At 52.2% G+C, this 7,500-nt stretch overlaps 3 non-coding genes across 3 annotated transcripts in view; all 3 read left to right on the forward strand.

The window, feature by feature from the left end:
• The first annotated feature begins 4,639 nt into the window (after positions 1–4,639).
• LOC126444043 (small subunit ribosomal RNA) lies at positions 4,640–6,548 on the forward strand. Its single transcript, XR_007582371.1, has one exon. It is a non-coding gene; the product is annotated as a small subunit ribosomal RNA (ribosomal RNA).
• Positions 6,549–6,901: 353 nt separating this feature from the next.
• On the forward strand, positions 6,902–7,056 carry LOC126444050 (5.8S ribosomal RNA). The gene has a single exon (XR_007582376.1). It is a non-coding gene; the product is annotated as a 5.8S ribosomal RNA (ribosomal RNA).
• A 188-nt stretch (positions 7,057–7,244) lies between these two features.
• The window catches only part of LOC126444044 (large subunit ribosomal RNA), a 4,222-nt gene continuing 3,966 nt past the window's right edge, over positions 7,245–7,500 (forward strand). Inside the window, exon 1 of the ribosomal RNA XR_007582372.1 lies at positions 7,245–7,500. This exon is cut by the window's right edge and continues 3,966 nt beyond it. This is a non-coding gene — a ribosomal RNA (large subunit ribosomal RNA).

Here is a 7,500-nt window from a genome sequence, read left to right on the forward strand (position 1 = left end):
TCGTCACACTACCGGTATTGACTAATAGACTGATTGCTGATAATCATTAGCCACACACTGGGGGAAACGGCCGACAGGGGCGGCAACATAGTGGAGCCGCAGTGTCACTAATGTACAGAGATAGAACAGTTTCGACTGGAACCAGAGTAACCGTATACACGGCACTGATTAGTAATAGATGCAGAGCCATCAGAATACAGATAATATATACAACCGTCCCTATACATGCTGAAAGACTCTGCACACAATGAGAACCACACGTCAGCCAGACACTATCACACACTACTCTCTGCCTCTAACAGGCACACACACAATATCTAACCACCAGCATGGAAGAACATCCGGTGCATCCTCTCCGCCACATTACACAATCCACACTATCATAACCAGACCGGGAGGTCCACCCAGAAAACAGAATATCCCACCCTTCCGACATCCGCCATTGCTCAGCTAAGCCACGAACACCCACACATGTCCTACACAGGGGTGCACCCAACATCACAATACTGCCTCCTGTCACAGTACACAAACAATGGCAGGAATGAAAGACACAGATCTGCCACAACCTTGGAATCGGAGCGCCGCCTGTCATGAGCCACAAGTGCATCCTGACGTGACAAATCGGATGATCCCGCAGGCATGCACTTACGATAATCACTATCAACGAACCTGCCGCCCCCTCCCCCCCCAAAATACACCTTTCCCTACAACGTGTACCTTAACCTAAGCTATATTGTACCTTAACCTAAGCGATATTGTACCTTAACCTAAGGTATATCGTACCTTAACCTAACCTACATTGCGCCTTCACCTAACCTACGTTGTACCTTAACCTAACCTACGTTGTACCTTAACCTAACCTACGTTGTACCTTAACCTAACCTACGTTGTACCTTAACCTAACCTACGTTGTACCTTAACCTAACCTACGTTGTACCTTAACCTAACCTACGTTGTACCTTAACCTAACCTACGTTGTACCTTAACCTAACCTACGTTGTACCTTAACCTAACCTACGTTGTGCCTTAACCTAACCTACGTTGTGCCTTAACCTAACCTACGTTGTGCCTTAACCTAACCTACGTTGTGCCTTAACCTAACCTATGTTGTGCCTTAACCTAACCTATGTTGTGCCTTAACCTAACCTATGTTGTGCCTTAACCTAACCTATGTTGTGCCTTAACCTAACCTATGTTGTGCCTTAACCTAACCTACGTTGTGCCTTAACCTAACCTACGTTGTGCCTTAACCTAACCTACGTTGTGCCTTAACCTAACCTACGTTGTGCCTTAACCTAACCTACGTTGTGCCTTAACCTAACCTACGTTGTGCCTTAACCTAACCTACGTTGTGCCTTAACCTAACCTACGTTGTGCCTTAACCTAACCTACGTTGTGCCTTAACCTAACCTACGTTGTGCCTTAACCTAACCTACGTTGTGCCTTAACCTAACCTACGTTGTGCCTTAACCTAACCTACGTTGTGCCTTAACCTAACCTACGTTGTGCCTTAACCTAACCTACGTTGTGCCTTAACCTAACCTACGTTGTGCCTTAACCTAACCTACGTTGTGCCTTAACCTAACCTACGTTGTGCCTTAACCTAACCTACGTTGTGCCTTAACCTAACCTACGTTGTGCCTTAACCTAACCTACGTTGTGCCTTAACCTAACCTACGTTGTGCCTTAACCTAACCTACGTTGTGCCTTAACCTAACCTACGTTGTGCCTTAACCTAACCTACGTTGTGCCTTAACCTAACCTACGTTGTGCCTTAACCTAACCTACGTTGTGCCTTAACCTAACCTACGTTGTGCCTTAACCTAACCTACGTTGTGCCTTAACCTAACCTACGTTGTGCCTTAACCTAACCTATGTTGTGCCTTAACCTAACCTATGTTGTGCCTTAACCTAACCTATGTTGTGCCTTAACCTAACCTATGTTGTGCCTTAACCTAACCTATGTTGTGCCTTAACCTAACCTATGTTGTGCCTTAACCTAACCTATGTTGTGCCTTAACCTAACCTATGTTGTGCCTTAACCTAACCTATGTTGTGCCTTAACCTAACCTACGTTGTGCCTTAACCTAACCCATATTGTACCTTAACCTAACCCATATTGTACCTTAACCTAACCCATATTGTACCTTAACCTAACCCATATTGTACCTTAACCTAACCCATATTGTACCTTAACGTAACCTAATTTGTGCCTTAACGTAACCTAATTTGTGCCTTAACGTAACCTAATTTGTGCCTTAACGTAACCTAATTTGTGCCTTAACGTAACCTAATTTGTGCCTTAACGTAACCTAATTTGTGCCTTAACGTAACCTAATTTGTGCCTTAACGTAACCTAATTTGTGCCTTAACGTAACCTAATTTGTGCCTTAACGTAACCTAATTTGTGCCTTAACGTAACCTAATTTGTGCCTTAACGTAACCTAATTTGTGCCTTAACGTAACCTAATTTGTGCCTTAACGTAACCTAATTTGTGCCTTAACGTAACCTAATTTGTGCCTTAACGTAACCTAATTTGTGCCTTAACGTAACCTAATTTGTGCCTTAACGTAACCTAATTTGTGCCTTAACGTAACCTAATTTGTGCCTTAACGTAACCTAATTTGTGCCTTAACGTAACCTAATTTGTGCCTTAACGTAACCTAATTTGTGCCTTAACGTAACCCATGTTGTGCCTTAACGTAACCCATGTTGTGCCTTAACGTAACCCAATTTGTGCCTTAACGTAACCCATGTTGTGCCTTAACCTAACCTATATTGTGCCTCAACCTAACCTATATTGCGCCTTAACCTGACGCACGTTGTCGCTGAACCTGCTCTGTAATTGTTATGCAACTCGTTAAATTAGTGTAGTGTTGCCTAACCGCAACCCTCGCAATATAGTTCGCTATTCGCACTGCCCGGTCCCCTGTGTATCGCGTCATGTTAAACACCTTGCAGGTGTTGCTGACTTTCCACATGCTCCTGCTATACACTGTAATGTGGATAGCAGCAGGACGTACATGCCCCCCCCCCTTCCCCCCTGCCTTCGCAAGCTGGTCGTTGAGAAGTTTGCATGTTCAATGCCCTTCGCATGCCGACGTACTCAGCCTACGTTGTGGTACGGCCTGTCACCTGTCCGCCGATGTACGCAAAACCCACAAACTGTACTGCACATTGGTCCGTATGTACTGAATGATACATCGTGGCACATGTGTGACCGTACGACGACTGCGCCTAGCAACGGCAGACCATACAGTCCAAATATTGTGCACGCAGCTACGTGTCGTCTCCCTATAAGAGCTGGATTGCAGTGTGGTACGCCATTCAGACGTGTGGGAGGAACGGACGCCCTGGATGGCGATCAGCATGAGCAGTCTGTTGATGTAGTGGAGCGTGTATTCGGACGTAGTCGTCTCTTCTCACACACCGTGATAGCATGTTGCACCGCGTTCCACATCTGCGACATCCTGCAGAGGCCGGCTGACAGTCGTTCGCGCAATGGACACCGCATACGTACGGGGGCTACCTTCCACGTGTTCTCGAGGCGTGCACATGTTGTTGCGTCTATGTGGGCAGACGTAGTGTGTTGTGACACCTGACACAGGCATGCAATACTCGTTGCAAATGGCGATGGACGTCTACGTTTGCTGGTGACGTTACGCAAATGAACAACAGGTAACCCGTTGTGGTGCGGTTGTTCTCGCTAGAGGTGAATCAGTGTTGGCGACGATCGGTCGAGCTATTAACCGGTTGTTTCAGGGATACCCACCATGCCCACGAACGTGAAAGGGGACCCACCATGCCCACGAACGCGAAAGGGGATCTGGGTGTGAGGCGATACGCGGCGGTGGCTGGGTGGGACCGTCCCCGGCCGGTGAGGGGGGGCCGCCCGGCGTGCTGGCAGCGCGGTGCGTGGGCGCACGCGCTACAGCCGGCTGGTGGGGGCGGCCAGTGGCAGGCGCGCCGGCCGACGGACGCGGCAGGCGGCGCAGCTGCGCGCCGGCGCCCCCTGCTCGCGGCGCCTTGCGGCCAAAGTAGGTCCTCGCGGGCCCGGTGCGAAGCGCGGTGGCCATCTGCAGTGTGCTGGTCCGATTGAGGACTGTGTGCGCTGAGGATGCGCCGCCGCCCGGCGCTCGGCGCCGCGACGCCGTCTGCTGCTCGGTCGCCCCAGCGGTTCTCGCAGGTGGTTTGTATCGCAGCTGTGCGGACGTGTTGGCGCGTGCGCTGTGCTGGGAGAGTTCGCTTCGGCACCCAAGTGGGGCTTTTGTCCTTCTGTGGCGCTGGCGTTGGAGCTGCCGGTCACCGTAGGTGGCGCGTGTTGTCTCCCGCCGGCAATGCCACGACAGCACGCTCCCGGGCCTCTGTCGGCAGCGGCAAGCTCAGTTGGGAGCACGGGTGGTCGCACCTAAAGCGTCTACTCGCCTAACTCCGGGCGATTGCGCCTCTCTCGAACCCGACCAAGTACTTAGGACGGCGCTGCGCGCCGCCGGGACCTGAGAGGGTTTCGAGGTGTGTTGTGCAGGGGAGCTCAGCCTCCTCCTGTTTGCAGAATAATTGAGCGGACGCTTGCGTGTTCGCGCGGGCCCCCGGGACACACTCCCGGGCGGCCGGCTGCTCAGCTCTAGTTGACGCAGCTCCCTGGTTGATCCTGCCAGTAGTCATATGCTTGTCTCAAAGATTAAGCCATGCATGTCTCAGTACAAGCCGCATTAAGGTGAAACCGCGAATGGCTCATTAAATCAGTTATGGTTCCTTAGATCGTACCCACGTTACTTGGATAACTGTGGTAATTCTAGAGCTAATACATGCAAACAGAGTCCCGACCAGAGATGGAAGGGACGCTTTTATTAGATCAAAACCAATCGGTCGGCTCGTCCGGTCCGTTTGCCTTGGTGACTCTGAATAACTTTGGGCTGATCGCACGGTCCTCGGACCGGCGACGCATCTTTCAAATGTCTGCCTTATCAACTGTCGATGGTAGGTTCTGCGCCTACCATGGTTGTAACGGGTAACGGGGAATCAGGGTTCGATTCCGGAGAGGGAGCCTGAGAAACGGCTACCACATCCAAGGAAGGCAGCAGGCGCGCAAATTACCCACTCCCGGCACGGGGAGGTAGTGACGAAAAATAACGATACGGGACTCATCCGAGGCCCCGTAATCGGAATGAGTACACTTTAAATCCTTTAACGAGTATCTATTGGAGGGCAAGTCTGGTGCCAGCAGCCGCGGTAATTCCAGCTCCAATAGCGTATATTAAAGTTGTTGCGGTTAAAAAGCTCGTAGTTGGATTTGTGTCCCACGCTGTTGGTTCACCGCCCGTCGGTGTTTAACTGGCATGTATCGTGGGACGTCCTGCCGGTGGGGCGAGCCGAAGGCGTGCGACCGCCTCGTGCGTGCTCGTGCGTCCCGAGGCGGACCCCGTTGAAATCCTACCAGGGTGCTCTTTATTGAGTGTCTCGGTGGGCCGGCACGTTTACTTTGAACAAATTAGAGTGCTTAAAGCAGGCAAGCCCGCCTGAATACTGTGTGCATGGAATAATGGAATAGGACCTCGGTTCTATTTTGTTGGTTTTCGGAACCCGAGGTAATGATTAATAGGGACAGGCGGGGGCATTCGTATTGCGACGTTAGAGGTGAAATTCTTGGATCGTCGCAAGACGAACAGAAGCGAAAGCATTTGCCAAGTATGTTTTCATTAATCAAGAACGAAAGTTAGAGGTTCGAAGGCGATCAGATACCGCCCTAGTTCTAACCATAAACGATGCCAGCCAGCGATCCGCCGCAGTTCCTCCGATGACTCGGCGGGCAGCCTCCGGGAAACCAAAGCTTTTGGGTTCCGGGGGAAGTATGGTTGCAAAGCTGAAACTTAAAGGAATTGACGGAAGGGCACCACCAGGAGTGGAGCCTGCGGCTTAATTTGACTCAACACGGGAAACCTCACCAGGCCCGGACACCGGAAGGATTGACAGATTGATAGCTCTTTCTTGATTCGGTGGGTGGTGGTGCATGGCCGTTCTTAGTTGGTGGAGCGATTTGTCTGGTTAATTCCGATAACGAACGAGACTCTAGCCTGCTAACTAGTCGCGTGACATCCTTCGTGCTGTCAGCGATTACTTTTCTTCTTAGAGGGACAGGCGGCTTCTAGCCGCACGAGATTGAGCAATAACAGGTCTGTGATGCCCTTAGATGTTCTGGGCCGCACGCGCGCTACACTGAAGGAATCAGCGTGTCTTCCTAGGCCGAAAGGTCGGGGTAACCCGCTGAACCTCCTTCGTGCTAGGGATTGGGGCTTGCAATTGTTCCCCATGAACGAGGAATTCCCAGTAAGCGCGAGTCATAAGCTCGCGTTGATTACGTCCCTGCCCTTTGTACACACCGCCCGTCGCTACTACCGATTGAATGATTTAGTGAGGTCTTCGGACTGGTACGCGGCATTGACTCTGTCGTTGCCGATGCTACCGGAAAGATGACCAAACTTGATCATTTAGAGGAAGTAAAAGTCGTAACAAGGTTTCCGTAGGTGAACCTGCGGAAGGATCATTACCGACTAGACTGCATGTCTTTCGATGTGCGTGTCGTGTCGCGCAACACGCAGCTACCTGTACGGCTCGCAGTAGCCGTGCGCCGCGTGCGGAACCACGCGTTCGTCTCAAAACTAACGGCAATGTTGTGTGGTACGAGCGCTGAAGCGCTGGAGCGGCTGGCCTGCGGCACCTGGCGCCTGGCGCCGGTTTTGAATGACTTTCGCCCGACTGCCTGTCCGCTCCGGTGTGGAGCCGTACGACGCCCATCGGCCGTGAGGCCGTTGGACACTGAACGCTGGAACAGGGCCGCCACACGCCTCAGTCCCGCCTATGCAACTGTCTCGAAAGAGATGGTGGAAACTATGAAAAGATCACCCAGGACGGTGGATCACTCGGCTCGTGGGTCGATGAAGAACGCAGCAAATTGCGCGTCGACATGTGAACTGCAGGACACATGAACATCGACGTTTCGAACGCACATTGCGGTCCATGGATTCCGTTCCCGGGCCACGTCTGGCTGAGGGTCGGCTACGTATACTGAAGCGCGCGGCGTTTGCCCCGCTTCGCAGACCTGGGAGTGTCGTGGCCGCCTGTGGGGCCGGCCGCGTCTCCTTAAACGTGCGATGCGCGCCCGTCGCCTGGCGGTTCGCATACCGGTACTTACTCGGTAGCGTGCACAGCCGGCTGGCGGTGTGGCGTGCGACACCTCGTACAACGACCTCAGAGCAGGCGAGACTACCCGCTGAATTTAAGCATATTACTAAGCGGAGGAAAAGAAACTAACAAGGATTCCCCCAGTAGCGGCGAGCGAACAGGGAAGAGTCCAGCACCGAACCCCGCAGGCTGCCGCCTGTCGTGGCATGTGGTGTTTGGGAGGGTCCACTACCCCGACGCCTCGCGCCGAGCCCAAGTCCAACTTGAATGAGGCCACGGCCCGTAGAGGGTGCCAGGCCCGTAGCGGCCGGTGCGAG

The sequence above is a fragment of the Schistocerca serialis genome, unplaced genomic scaffold (genome assembly GCF_023864345.2).
Source record: "Schistocerca serialis cubense isolate TAMUIC-IGC-003099 unplaced genomic scaffold, iqSchSeri2.2 HiC_scaffold_218, whole genome shotgun sequence".
NCBI lineage: Eukaryota > Metazoa > Arthropoda > Insecta > Orthoptera > Acrididae > Schistocerca > Schistocerca serialis.